Here is a 14,493-nt window from a genome sequence, read left to right as displayed (position 1 = left end):
AGGTATGAGAGCAGGCTCAACAACAGGACATTGTATGGTGATTACATGTGCCCTATCGACCCCAGGCAGCTGGAATGATAGAAAGGCAGGCTGTTAAAGGACAAATTGAAACATTTAGGATGTACACAGTGGGTAGAGCATTTACCCGTAGCAGTACGCTTGCTGAATGAGCAACCAAGGAAAACTGGGGAAAGTCCCATAGGGAGGTTGTTGGTAGCTTGCCCACATGTCTTGAAATATTTAAAACAAGGCCCCAGTGAGTTGCAGCCACAGTTGCTGGAAGAAACATTGCTCCTTCCTGCCCCATGTATGCTGTCTCCTGGCTGCATGGAGGAGTGGACATGGCCATGGACCTTGGTGTTCGAAGGTCTATGAGGACCTTGGTGTATGACGTATGGGGGGAGGGGATGACCCATGGGCTACACATTACACCATGGATAGGAAAGTGGCCTTTTAAACTGATTGCTTCTTGCTAGAGAGAGCAACAGCCATATTGGCAGGGACTTTGGTCATGCGGGTGTGGCCAATACCACAATTTCTATTGAAGGCTGAACCTCATACTCTGCCAATGTCTTTGAGCACTCTAGTCTGGTGTCACAGACCAGGAAAATAGCCCCTGGCAGCCACTGTTTTGTTGCAGGATGACAAGGTTGCTTGTATCTTCCGAGATAACCAGGACTTGCCACTGATGGTGTCTTTGCTCTGTCTTTCTGCCCAGGTTGGCAGAGAGCAATAGTATGGTGGCATGGGCTCATACTTTTGCCCAAGTACATAATGTCTCACTGCTGGGTATGTATGGAACTGCCAATAGATATCACTGCTGGAGTGCTGTGGAAAACGGCTCCCACCAATCTGTCTGCGTGGGAACACCTTCAAGCATGGAATCATAGTGATGCCAAAGGTGAAACAAAATGGCATGCAACTGAACAGTTGATCCAACAATCAGCACATACTCTTTCTGGGGAGGGTACCATGTGTACTGGGCGGGGATGGATGTCTAGTATACATGAAACCTTGCAAAAATAGCTCTGCTGTGTATTGAACAGCAGGTTTCCATACCCAATTGCACAGTTGGCTGGTTACCCAGAGAACTGTTTGCCAATGTCAGTGTTAATCGCACCCCTAAGTGCTGGTAGGACAGTCGCACCCATGTGGGCACTGTCAGCTGACTCCCTGCCGGAAGAAAACATTTGGATATGTGGGGAATATGGCTGCTCCTATCTCCCTGCAAATTGGACAGGCTGTTGTACATGGGACTGCCTATACATATCAGGACAGATACTATGAACCCTGCTGTGGCCCATGCATAATTGGGGTGCTGTATATGCCCGTTGGCATCATCCCAAAGGGACGGCATGGTGGTTTTACCCTCTGGCTATTTTCCTTCCAGGAGCTGGCACTATAGATGTAGAATTACAAATAGAAGCCCTGGCACAGCATGTTGCTCATGCCCTGAATATAACAAGGTCCTCGCTGGCCCCATTGCTAGATGAAGTCACCCAAATGCGGAAGGTGGTTTTACAAAACAGCATGGCTCTGGATATACTCACAGCAGCACAAGGGGGCACCTGTGCCTTACTGCACATTGACTGCTGTGTTTATATTCCAGACTGCCAGCAGCATACAAGCTGAGCTCTGAAAAATAGATGATGAAGTGTCTCAGATACAAGCCTTAATCCCAAGATTCCCTATCTACTTGGTGGTCACAGCTTGGTCCCATTTGGTGGTGGTTCCTAACCACAGTGGCCACTGGGGCATGTGGCCTTCTTGTCTGTTGTTATTCATTATATTGTTTCTGTGGGCTCTGGGCACAGAGCTCTGCTTTGTGTGCAAGAAAGAAGCAGACGTTTGCTGTTCTATTAGAAAGGGGTAGGATGTAGGGAAGCCCTCCCCCCCACTTTCCCTACTGTTCTATAAGGACAGCTGTCTGCTGCTTCACCCCAGATAAGTCTGGCCTTGAGAAACCTTGAAAATACAGTGTGTTGTACCCATGAGTAAGGAGCTAGATAAGGGCCTTGAAGGCCAGACACCTGGCCATGAAGGCCACGCACATGCGTGTCTCCAATACTTATGTAACCATGAATTGGCACTATAACAGTATAAAAAGTACAGCTTTATGCAGAACAAAGTGGATTCTTTTGAGCACCCTCCATGATGACTCCTGCCTCTTTCTTTGCTCTTCACGTTGCCCCAAGACCTCAACGGCAACCCCTGGGTCCTGACAGTGGGATAGAGGGAAACTACTAAAGACAGGCTGGTAAAATTGTGGGGGCTCCATTATCACACCTAGGCACCAAAGAACCTGGAGACAGAGAGCTATATAGAGAGCACCACCTGATAGCAGCAGCTGTAACCATTGTCAAGTTATGCAGCCAGCCTGAGATGACCATGCTAGGAATACAGACAGGGAACTACATGCCTCCCACCTGTCCTCCTTTCTCCCTCTGATCTCCTGCTGGGTCTCCTCAGGGACAGAGCTCACCCGGAAGCCAAAGGACACAGGAGCCTATTGGTGGAGTCCATAGAGGTCTGCTTTCTTGGCACAGAGCAGGTAAAGAAGGATAGATGGGTCTGGAAGGCAAAGAATACATAGTCGGCACATGTAACTAGTATTTACAGCTGAGCTCATTTAGTGTTTTTTACTTTCTTGAGTAACTATTTGCCTTAGAGTCAATAATGGGCTCTTTTCCTTTTAAAATTATTTTGGTTTCTTATGTTTTAAATCTATTTTTTACTTTTACTAAAGTTATTCAAACTCCTAAATGATCAGTTCCACAAGGCTAGTAATGAAAAAAAAGACAGTCTTCTGCATCCCATCACCCCCATTTTCCACTTCCCAAAGGCAACTGTTTGCTTCTCTCCTAACTGTTTCTTTTGGCATTTCTCTTCATATCATTAAATGATGTACTTACAGTAATAACTCTTGCTTTGTGCAATGTAGGCATTATCTATAGATGTCTTAATTTGAAAAATGAAGATTTTTGCTCTTTCACTAATTCCTCCCTCCTTGCTTACCACATATAGCCACACTATCCTTTCCCTAAGCTTCCCAATACAGATGTATCACAGTTTGTCTAAACCAATAATCATTCTTTACATTATTATGATTATGTAAATGTAATTCATGGCTAAACTATGTAGTACCCCATGATTACTTTTCCTTGCTCATTAGACTTTTTCTTTTTCTGGAATTAATAGTTGTCTGGTTTTTTTGTTTGTGTTGTTTCCTATATATGTAAAATGAATTCATCCCCCAGATCTTTCATTTAATGTCTAACTCTCCTTTCAATATATTCAAATTTATTAAGTAGTCCATCAATTTCAACTTCTTGAAGAACACATTCCTGGAGATATCAGACCTGCTCCAATCTATATTGGATGCTTTCTACTCCTAGTGCTCAGCTACTGTCTTGGAGTTTCCTGTCATTAGCATCCTTGATTCTCCTGTCACCTCTCTCTTGATTTACATCCCCTGTTTCCTGGTTCCCATATCTCTTTCTTGGTTCTATCCCTTGTTTTCCTGAAGCAGTTCCAGTAGCTCCTGAGAATTAGGTACATGGGAGGTAAATTTTTTGAGACTTTGCATATCTGAAAATGTCTTTAATTTGGCCTCACATTGATAAGATTGTTTTGTAGGTACAGGATTCTAGGTTGGAATTCACTTTCCTTGGCATTTTGAAGGTATTGGCCCACTGTCTTCTAGGTCCCAACATCAGTTTACAGGCTTACGTAGGCTCTCTCCCCTTATTGTCATAAGATAGCTTCCATGGGTTCAGGCATCACATCCAACCACTACAATATGTAGTTGCAGAAGAGAGTAATTTCTTCCTTGTGTGTCTTTTTGAAAGTAAAAAAACCTCCCCCAGAAATTCCTCACAGACTTCCCTTCACATCTTTGGCAAGTGTTGGGTCACAAGTCTGCCTTTAATTTAACCACTGACAAAGTGGAATAGGATCATCCTGATTGGCTTGGACCATCTTGCTGGGGATAAGGTCCCTTTCCCTGAGAAATAGACATGAGAACAAAATTAGGATTCTGTTAGTAGATAAGGGGTGAGTGCCTGATGGCTAGGCAACCAACAGTATCTGTTACAGCATGGATTCTTGGAAATAGTAAGCATTAAATATATGTTAGCTATTGTTAGTAACTCTTATTAGCTGTGTGAACTTTAAGTCACATACCTCCTAAAGTTCCAATTTCCTCATCTATAAAATAGGGATAGTATTAAATATTTTGTTGGATGGTTATCAAATTAAGAGAGATGATATATGTAAACTCTGGTACTTAATAAATAACAGCTATTTATTATAGTTGCACATAATTATTGCCAGAGTACTTGGGTAGCAGTTTAAGTCTGAGATTCCTGAGGTTGGCCCCAGCCTGGCGTATGTAATTTTTTTTTCTCTGCAGCTCATAGGATCTTTTCTTTGTCCCCTGTGTTCTAAGATTTCATGATTATGTGCCTTTGTATAGTTTTTTTTTTGTCTTAGCCTTTGTGCTGGACAGTGACCCTTTTCAATTTGGAAACTGATATCCTACAAGTCAGAGAAATTTTCTTGAATTATTTCTTTTATGATTTCTATCCATCCATTTAACATGTGTTCTCACTCTGGAAACTCCTATTATTCATGTGTTGGTCTTCTTGACTGACCAAGTGAATTTATTATCTTTTGTCTCCTATTTTCCATCTCTTTGTCTTTTTGCTCCACTTTCTAGGAGATTTCCTCTATTTTAGCCTCCAATCCTCCTACTGAGTTTTTCATTCATTTCTGTTATCTTATTTTGAATTTCTAAGGGTTTTCTCCTACTCTCTAAATATTTTCTTTTTATTTGCTTCCTTTTATTTGCTTGCAATATCTTCTTATTTCTCAGAAAATATTAAATATCAAATATAGTATCACTCAGCTTAATCTCTGTTTCCTCTAAGTTCTTCTTTTCTCAATGTTTTGGCCTCTGTCCTGCGTGTTAGTTTCCTGAGATGTCTGGTAGTCCTAAGATATATGCTCACATTTAAGATTATAACCTAAAAATCTAATTGGAAGAGAGCTTGGTGGGGATTGTTGATTACAGACTTCATTGTGATCTAGCTAGATCATTATATTGGTATCAGGATATTTAGGTCTATTGTCTTGGGCTGTCAGATTCTCAGAGAGGAAGCATCCAATTTCTTGCCCAGAGAATATATATCTGACTTTCAGTGGAGGGCATTTGGGAGAAGGCTGAAGTCCTGATGTTTGATAAGCTTTTGCTTAATCCCTATTTTCAATATAGGATCCCACCCTCAATATTGCTTAATGTTATCCAGTCCAGAGACTATCTACCCATAGAGCATAGACCTCAGTATTTAGCTAGAATCAGAGGAGCAGCAGTTGCCTTGCTGAGGTGGTGATCTGGGTTTAAACTTGCTTCTAATACCAACACTGCCAGTTATTTTAGTGTCTACCAACTCTAAACCCAACCTTCTGTACTCGGCTTTGCAACACTGGAGTTGGGACTGTGCAAACCACAGTAATTTTTTCAGTTACTCCTTTTTAGAATGCCCATAGAGGGCAATAGAGAGAAACTGGAAGGCTGGAGAAAGAAGGGACAAGCGACTCCCTGTTGTCTTCCTGCTGCTGTGAGCAGTCCCCCCAGCAGTGCTTTGCTCCAGCAACAACAGTTGAAGTCAGTTTACAGTTTTTCCAAAACTCACAGAACCAGCCTCATCATGCCCCCAGACCAGAAACAGCAGCACCAGCTGAGCAGCAATCCCTCATCAGGGTTCTGGAACCCAGCCCCATGAGCCCCTCCTCCAAGCTTCTAAATTCTAATAATTCCATCCTTTTTCCTTCCCCAGCCCTGGGAGTGATAGCTGCTTCCTGTAGTCACTGCCTCCATGAATCTTAGAGCTCTCTTTGTACCTTAGGGCTCTTTTCAGTTATATAGTTAATAACTTTATGTCTAGTTGACATTTCTTTACATTAAATTCCTTCTTTTAAAATAGTTGAAAATAAATAATTTCTGTCTCTAGATCCTGGCTGATACACCACTTTCAATGAAAACTTTTGTTTTCCAGCCCCACTTACACCACACTTTCAGAGGTATGGGTGGCCTCCAAATCCTGAATCTGGAGTTTCATACCAGATATTAGCTTCCTTCTTGGTCTACCTAATCCATTTGAGAAATTTAAGAGTCAGCCTCTTCTGGTCTGCTGGGTCAGTAATTATTTTTCCATCTGCTTTCTTGCTTCTAAAATTTTGTTGTTTTCTCTCCCAAACTCTTTGTCCCTGTAGGATTTTGCTTTTTTAAAAAAAAATTTGTTTGTTGTCATAATTTGGAAAAGTATGGAATCTGGAAGAGGGAACTCATTACTTTTTAAAAAGTAAGAACAAGGGACTAGTTTTTAAAGCGATGACAACAAACTTGGAAAAAATACTGCCATGTCAGGATGGCTGTCTCCTCTGGTGGTAAAGAGTGGAGCAGGATCCAGGAGGAGGCAGATGGGGATCTTCTTTTACTCTGTTTCTAATTTCTGTATATGAATTTCAATCATTCTGTACATGATAAATTTCACAATTTTTAAAAGACTAAACTTCAGCATACAACTCTATCAGTTAGCATGTATTCAGCTTCACAGAAAAGAAACTTGACCACAGAGGTTTAACCAACAGAAGCATAATTTCCCCCCATATGATAAAATTTAGGGAAAGGCAGACCAGGATTAGTACAATATCTCTATAGTGTCATGGGCATTCAGGCTCCTCCTGGCCTTGGGAGTGATCATGCTTGCTTTTGTCTTTTTTTTTAGGTGCATTTTTTTAGATTGAAGTATCATTGATACACAATCCTATATTAGTTTCAAGTATACAACACAGTGGTTCAACAGTTACCCATATTATTAAGACCTCCCCCATGCCACCAAGTACAGTTACTATCTGTCAACATAGGAAGATATAACAGAATCATTGGCTATATTCTCCATGCTATATACTATGCCCATGACCAGCCTAAATTATGATTGAACATATTTGTGCCCCTTTATCCTCCTAAACTTCTCCTCCTATGCACCCCAATTCCTCCCACATGGTAACCACCAGTCACTTCTCAGCGTCTATGAGCCTACTGTTGTTTTTTTTTCATTCTGTTTTACTTTGTATTTATATTCCACAAATAACTGAAATCATACAGTATTTGTCTTTCTCTACCTGGCTTATTTCCCTGAGCATAATACCCTCTAGATCCATCTGTGTTGTTGAAAATGGCAGGACCTCTTTTATTTTTATGGCAGTATAATATTCAATTGTGTATATGTGCCACTTCTTCTTTAGCCATTCATCTGTTGATGGACACTTAGGTTGCTTCCATTTCTTGGATATTGTAAATTATGCAGCAATAAACATAGAGGTGTATATATCTTTTCAAATCAGGTACTTTATTTTCTTTGGGTAAATTCCTAGAAGTGGAATTACTGGGTTGAATGGTATTTCTATTTTTAGTTTTTTGAGGAACCTCATACTGCTTTCCACAGTGGTTGCACCAATTTACATTCCCACCAATGGTGTAGGAGGGTTTCCATTTCTCCACATCCTCACCAACACTTGTTATTTCTTGTCTTTAGGATAGTGGCCATCCTAACTGGTTTGAGGGGATATCTCATGGTGGTTCTGATTTGAATTTTCCTGATGATTACAATGTGGAGCATCTTTTCATGTGCCTGTTGGCCATCTGTATGTCTTCTTTACAGAAATGACTGTTCAGGTCCTCTATCCATTTTTTAATCGGGTTATTCATTTTTTTGGTGTTGAGGTATATGAGCTCTTTATCTACATTGGGAGTTTACCCCTTAACAGATAAATCATTTACGAATATATTCTCCTATACTGTAGGTTGCCTTTTTGTTATGTTGATGGTATCCTTTGCTATACAGAAGCTTTTTAGTTTGATGTAGTCCCACTTGTTCATTTTTGCTTTTGTTTCCCTTGCCTGAGGAGATGCATTCAGGAAAAAGTTGCTCATTTTTATATTCAAGAGATTCTTGCCTATATTTTCTTCTAAGAGTTTTATGGTTTCATGACTTACATTCAGGTCTTTGATCCATTTTGAGTTTACTTTTCTGTATGGGGTTAGACAATAATCCAGTTTCATTCTCCCACATGTAGCTGTCCAGTTTTCCCAACACCACTTGTTGAAGACGTTGTCTTTTCCCTGTTGTATATTCATGGCTCCTTTATTGTATATTAATTGACCATATATGATTGGGTTTATATCTGGGCTCTCTAGTCTGTTCTATTGGTCTATGGGTCTGTTCTTGTGCCAGGAGCATCCTGTTTTCATTACTGTAGCTGTGTAGTACAGCTTGAAGTCAGGGAACATAATACCCCCAGGCTTGTTCTTCTTTCTCAGTATTGGTTTGGCTATTCAGGGTCTTTTGTGGTTCCACATGAATTTTAGACTATTTGTTCTAGTTCACTGAAAGATGCTGTTGGAATTTTGATAGGGATTGCCTTGAATCTGTAAATTGCTTTGGGTAGGATGGTCATTTTGACAATATTAATTATTCCTATCCATGAACACAGGATAGATTCCCATTTATTTGTGTCTTCTTTAATTTCTCTCATCAGTGTCTTACAGTTTTCAGAATATAGCCCTTTCACTTCCTTGATTAGGTTTATTCCTAGGTATTTTATTCTTTTTGATGCAATTGTAAATGGAATTGTTTTCCCAATTTCTCTTTCTGCTAGTTCATTGTTAGTATACCAGAATGCAACAGATTTCTGTGTATTAATTTTGTATCCTGCAACTTTGCTGAATGCAGTTATTAGTCCTAATAGTTTTTTGGTGGAGTCTTTAGGGCTTTCTATGCATAATATCATGTCATCTGCAAAAAGTATCAGTTTGACTTCTTCCTTACCAATCTGGATGCCTTTTATCTCCGTGTTGTCTGATTGCTTGGTTAGGACCTACAGTATTATGTTGAATAAAAGTGGTGCTAGTGGGCATCCTTGTCTTGTTCCCTATTTTAGAGGAAAAGCTTTTAGCTTTTTGCCATTGAGTATGATGTTAGCTGTGGGTTTGTTGTATATGACCTTTATTATGTTGAGGTACACATCCTTTATGCCCATTTTGTTGAGAATTTTTATCATGAATGGATGTTGAAGTTTGTCAAATGCTTTCTCAGCATCTATTGAGATGATCATGTGGTTTTTATCCTTTTTGTTAGTGTGGTGCATGATATTGATTGATTTATGAATACTGTACAATCCTTGCATCCCTGGAATAAATCCCACTTGGTCATGATGGATGATCCTTTTGACGTATTTTTGTATTTTTGAAACCAGTTTCCTAATATTTTGTTGAGCATTTTTGCATCTATATTCATCAGGGATATTGGTCTAATATTTTCTTTTTTTGTAGTTTCTTTGTCTGGTTTTGGTATTAGAGTGGTGCTGGCCTTATAGAATGAGTTTGGAAGTATTCCCTCCTCTTCTACTTTTTGGAGTATGTTACGAAGGATGAGTATTAGTTATTCTTTAAATGTTTGGTAGAATTCAGCTGTGAAGCCATCTGGTTCTGGAATTTGCTTGTTGGGAGGTTTTTGATTACCAACTCAATTTCAGTGCTGGTAATTGGTCTGTTCAGATTTTCTGTTTCTTCCTGGGTCCATCTTGGGAAGCTGCATTTTTCTGAGAATTTGTCCATTTCTTCTAGGTTGTCCAGTTTATTGACATATAATTTTTCATAGTATTCTCTAAGAACTCTTTGTATTTCTGCAGTATTTGTTGTGACTATTCCTTCTTCGATTCTGATTTTTTTGTGTGTGTACTCTTTTTTTCTTGATAAGTCTGTGTAGGGGTTTGTCTATTTTGCTTATTTTCTCAAAGAACTAGCTTAGTTTCATTAATTTTTTCTATTGTTTTATTCTTCTCTATAAAATTTACTTCTGCTCAAATATTAATTATGCCCTTTCTTCTACTAACTTTGGGCTTCATTTGTTCTTCTTTCTCTAGTTTCTTTAATTGTGAACTTAGACTGTTTATTTGGGTTTGTTCTTGTTTCTTGTGGTAGGTCTGTATTGCTACGTACATCCCACCAGGATGACCTTTGCAGCATCCCACAAATATAGGACTATTGTATTTTTGTTTTTATTTGTCTCTGTGTATTGCTTGATTTTGTTTTAATTTGTTTATTGATGCATTATTTAGAAGCATGTTGCTTATCCTCCATGTGTTTGTAGGCTTTTTTGTTTTCTTTGTTATTTATTTCTAGTTTCATACCACTGTGGTCTGACAAGTTGCTTGATAAAATTTCTATGTTTTTTAATTGATTGAGGCTCTTTTTGTGGCACAGTATATGATCTATTCTGGAGAGTGTTCCATGTACACTTGAGAAAAATGTGTATCCTGATGCTTTTTGGTGGAGTGTTCCTTAGATATCTGTTAAGTCTATCTGGTCTAATGTACTGTTCACTGCTTCTGCTTCCTTATTTATTTTCTGCGTGGTTGATCTGTCTATTGATGTGAGTGGTGTGTTAAAGTCCCCTATAATTAATGTGTTGTATTCTATTTCCCTCTTTAATTCTGTCAGTATTTGTTTTACACATTTAGGTGCTCCTATGTTGGGTACATAGATATTTATAATGGTTATGTCCTCTTGTTGGACTGACCACTTTGTCATTATGTAATGTCCTTCTTTGTCTCTTGTTACTTTCTTGGTTTTGAAGTCTATTTTGTCTGATACAAGTACTGCTACTCCTGATTTTTTCTCCCTATTGTTTGAATGAAATATCTTCTTCCATCCATTCACTTTTAGTCTGTGTATGTATTTGGGTCTGAAATGAGTCTCCTGTAGGCTGCAGGTAGGTAGGGCTTGTATCCTTATCCATTTTGGCACTCCATGTCTTTTGATTGGTGCATTCAGTCCATTTACATTTAAGGTAATTATTGATAGGTATATACTTATTGCAATTTTTATTATTTCCTGTTTGTTTTTATAGCTCCTCTCTGTTCCTTTCTTCCTCTCTTATTCTCTTCTTTTGTAATTTGATGATTTTCTTTAGTGCTGTGGTTGGATTTCTCTTTTTTAATACTTTGTATGTATTATAGGCTTTAGGTTTGTGGTTACCAAAAGTTCAAGGATAGTTTCCTGACTATATAACAGTATTCATTAAATTGCTGATTGCTCTATTTTAAACACAATCTAAAAGTACTTTTTTCTTCTGCTTCCTCCTCACTTTATTATTAAATATCATAATTTGTACTTTTTGTGTATCCCTTGATTGATTTTATGTATAGTTGGTTTTGCTACTTTTCTTTTGTTTTAATTTTATATTTGCTTGGTAATTAATTGGGCTACTATGTTTACTTTGGGTTTGTTTCACTAGAGAAAACTATTTAGCCTCAGGAACATTTCCATCTACAGCAGTTCATTTAACATATCCTGTAAGGCTGGCTTAGTGGTGGTGCATTCCTTCAACTTCTGTTTACCTGGGAATTGTTTAATCACTGATTCAAATTTGAATGATAATCTTGCTGTGCAGGGGATTCTTGGTTGAAGGTTCTTCTGTTTCAGTACATTAAATATTTCATGCCATTCAAATCTGGCCTGTAAAGTTTCTGCTGAGAAGTCTGCTGGTAGCTTGGTGGGGTTTCTTTCATAAGTAATCTTTTTTCTCTTTCTGGCTGTTTTCAGTACTCTCTCCTTATCCTTGATCTGTGTCATTTTAATAATTATATGTCTTGGTGTTGTCTTCCTGGAGTTCCTTTTGTTATGGGCTATGTGTGCATCCATGACCTGAGTGTCTATTTCCTTCCCCAGACTGGGGAAGTATCAAAGATTATTTCCTCAAACAGACTTTCTATCCCTTTGTCTCTCTCTTTTCCTTCTGGTACCCCTATTTTGCAAATACTGTTTCATTTGGATTGTTGCATAGCTCCCTCATAATTCTTTCATTCCTAGAGATCCTTTTCTTTGTCTGTTCCTCAGCTTCGTTGTGTTCCTGTTCTCTAATTTCTATCTCACTGACTGTCTCCTCTACTTGCAGAAATCTATTACTCATTTCCTCCATTGTATGTTTCATTTCAATTACTGTATTCTTAAGCTCTCATATCTCTGTTGAAGTCCTTGAGATCTTCAATACTTTTCTGCAGGTCAGTGAGCATGTTTATGACTTTTACTTTCAAATCTTTATTAAGAAGATTGGTAATCTCTGTTTCATTTAGCCCTCTTTCTGGTGTCTTATCCTGTAGTTTTGTTTGGAACATATTCCTCTGCCTCCTCATTTTGTCAGGGTTTCTGTGTTTCCTCCTTTGTATTAGATGTATCTGGTATGCTTCCTGGCCTAGAGAGTAATGACTTTATGAAGAAGGCATTATGTGGTACCCAGAAACTCAGGACTCCTTCCTTTCCAGTGCCTTGTTCTCCTTTGCTGTGGAGTCCCAGTTGCTGTTGGAGGACAATGGGTGGGGTCGCCTTTCTGTCTATCTGCCGGCAGTAGTTTCCCTCAGTCTGCTCTGGTGGGCAGTTTGTCTCAGCCAGTACTTCATGATCCGAACATTAGCTTCTGCTAGGATTGTTGTGGGCAGGGCTGCCCTCTGCCTGCCGTGAAGCAATGGTGGGGCTGCTGGGTTAGTGGGGGTGGGCAGGGTGATCACAGTACGAGTTGCACATTGGCAGGGTACACAGGCCTCTGGTAGTGGCATGTCACCCAGATGCAGAGTGTGGGGGTGCTCAGCAGTGGTGGCAAGCCCCAGGTGGTGGGAGGGCATGCAGGAGTGCAGCAGCAGTGGTGAGTTGCATGGTGGAAGGGCACATGGGCTCATAGAGGCAGTGCCATGTGTGTGGTGGGAGGCTGCACCATTGGCAGAGGCACCAAGTTATGATGAGGCAACACCTAGCTGCTACAACAAGTCACGGAGGTGCCCCCAGCAGCAGTGAGGCACACGGCACTGGGCTTGGCTGCCTGTGGGGATGAAGGAGCTTTTGGAAGTGACTTCTGCAGGCAGGTGCCTCCCCAGTTGGGCTGAAACAGAGACATGAAAACTGTGAGAGTCTCTCTGCCTACTAGGTAGCAAAGTCTGATCCTGCTAGTCTGAGTGAGCTGGCATGTTGGTGTGCGTGGGGAAGTGCCTTGGGACTGAGCCAACAGTGAGGAGGATGGAATGTCTGGAGCTCCTCCTGAGAATGCCTCACCTATTGGGCTGAGGGAGTGCTCAGGAGGTATCATATACCCTTCCTTCCTCATGCAGAGAGAGCTTTATCGAGCCCTTTCCCCTTTGACTCACCTCTCACCTCTGGCAAGTCTTCCAAACTGCTGCCTTTGTGTTGGGTCTCAGCAGGACCAGTGGAGTGTGTCTGTCCTCTACAGGCAGTGGCTTGTGTCTCAGCCTCCCAGAGTATTCCAACTGTCCCTCTAATCACCAGAACCCAGTGCAATGTGAACTCATGTTCCTGGTGCAGATCTCCAGGGCCAGGTGTGCAGAGGATCTAGGGGCCTATCCCCTCCTTGCTCTGTTCCTCCCACCTGTGGCCTGGGATGGCAGAGGCTTCAACTCGATCATGGCTCTGCCACTTTACATTTTTCTATGTGGGCTCTTCTTCCCCAGGTGTAGGTGGTCTGTTCTGTGTTTTCAGTTTGTTTTAAGGGTTAGTTGTATTTGCTGTAGTTCCTTCCTTGGTGTGTGTGGGAGGAGGTTTCTGTCTTGCCTTCCTACCCTACCATCATGAGAATCTGTCAGTTTGGCTTTTGTCTTTATGTTACCGAGTCCAAGCTTATGCCACTTGCCCCATGACATGTCAATAAGTCAAGAGACAAGTTGTTGGGACAAGGGGAGTGACTATTCAGAAAGTCAGCAGACCAAGATGGTAGACTAATGCCCTAAAACACCATTTTAACGCAGGGTTGATTTCAAGCTTCTTTTATGTTAGGGAAGGGGGAGCAAAAGGGAGTTGAGGTCAGGAGGTGACAGTCAACCTCAGATATTTAAACATCAGCAAGGGTCTGAGGAGGGTTGTGAAACTCCTTGTTCTTAGTTAGTTGACTCTGGTCATTTTATTGATGTGGTCTGGTCATGATGTTCCTATAAGTCCTTGATAATCCAGTCATCATTTTTGTACATGCTTCTTTATCTCTTTGGGGGAGGTGAATTTCTGGTAAGAAGCTGTTTGCATCAAACTTAAGCTGTGATCAAAATTCCTTTTGATGATTAACCAGCCTACATGCAGGGCTACAGGGTTGAGCAGAAGCTTTTTGACCCAAAGATTAAGGCAGCAAAGAAGACAGATAAAATATGAAGGCAGAGATATGAAGCTTTTTCACTCAGTTATGTTTATGCTTCTAGGATGGCTGCCTCCCCTCTGGGTATCACATCCATATTCCAGGAAGAAGGGCAAAGGACAAAGGGCAAAAAAGCAGAGAAAAGCTAGGCTGTATCAGCTCCCCTTTAAAAAGCTTCCCTTGTGGGGGGAGGAGTCAAGATGGCAGCATGAGTAGGGCAGCAGAAATCTCCTCCCAAACC

At 40.6% G+C, this 14,493-nt stretch overlaps 1 long non-coding RNA gene across 2 annotated transcripts in view; it reads right to left on the bottom strand.

Moving 5' to 3' along the window:
- Positions 1-14,493, bottom strand: part of LOC118968940 (uncharacterized) — a 286,730-nt gene that overhangs the window by 162,433 nt on the left and 109,804 nt on the right. For both annotated transcript variants that reach the window (XR_012127556.1, XR_005056825.2), the window contains exon 3: positions 2,427-2,571. This is a non-coding gene — a long non-coding RNA (uncharacterized lncRNA). The remainder of the gene's footprint in view (positions 1-2,426; positions 2,572-14,493) is intronic.

This window comes from Manis javanica, chromosome X, assembly GCF_040802235.1.
Source record: "Manis javanica isolate MJ-LG chromosome X, MJ_LKY, whole genome shotgun sequence".
NCBI lineage: Eukaryota > Metazoa > Chordata > Mammalia > Pholidota > Manidae > Manis > Manis javanica.
Note: the sequence above shows the minus strand (reverse complement) of the source record. Positions and strands in the feature narration are given on the sequence as shown.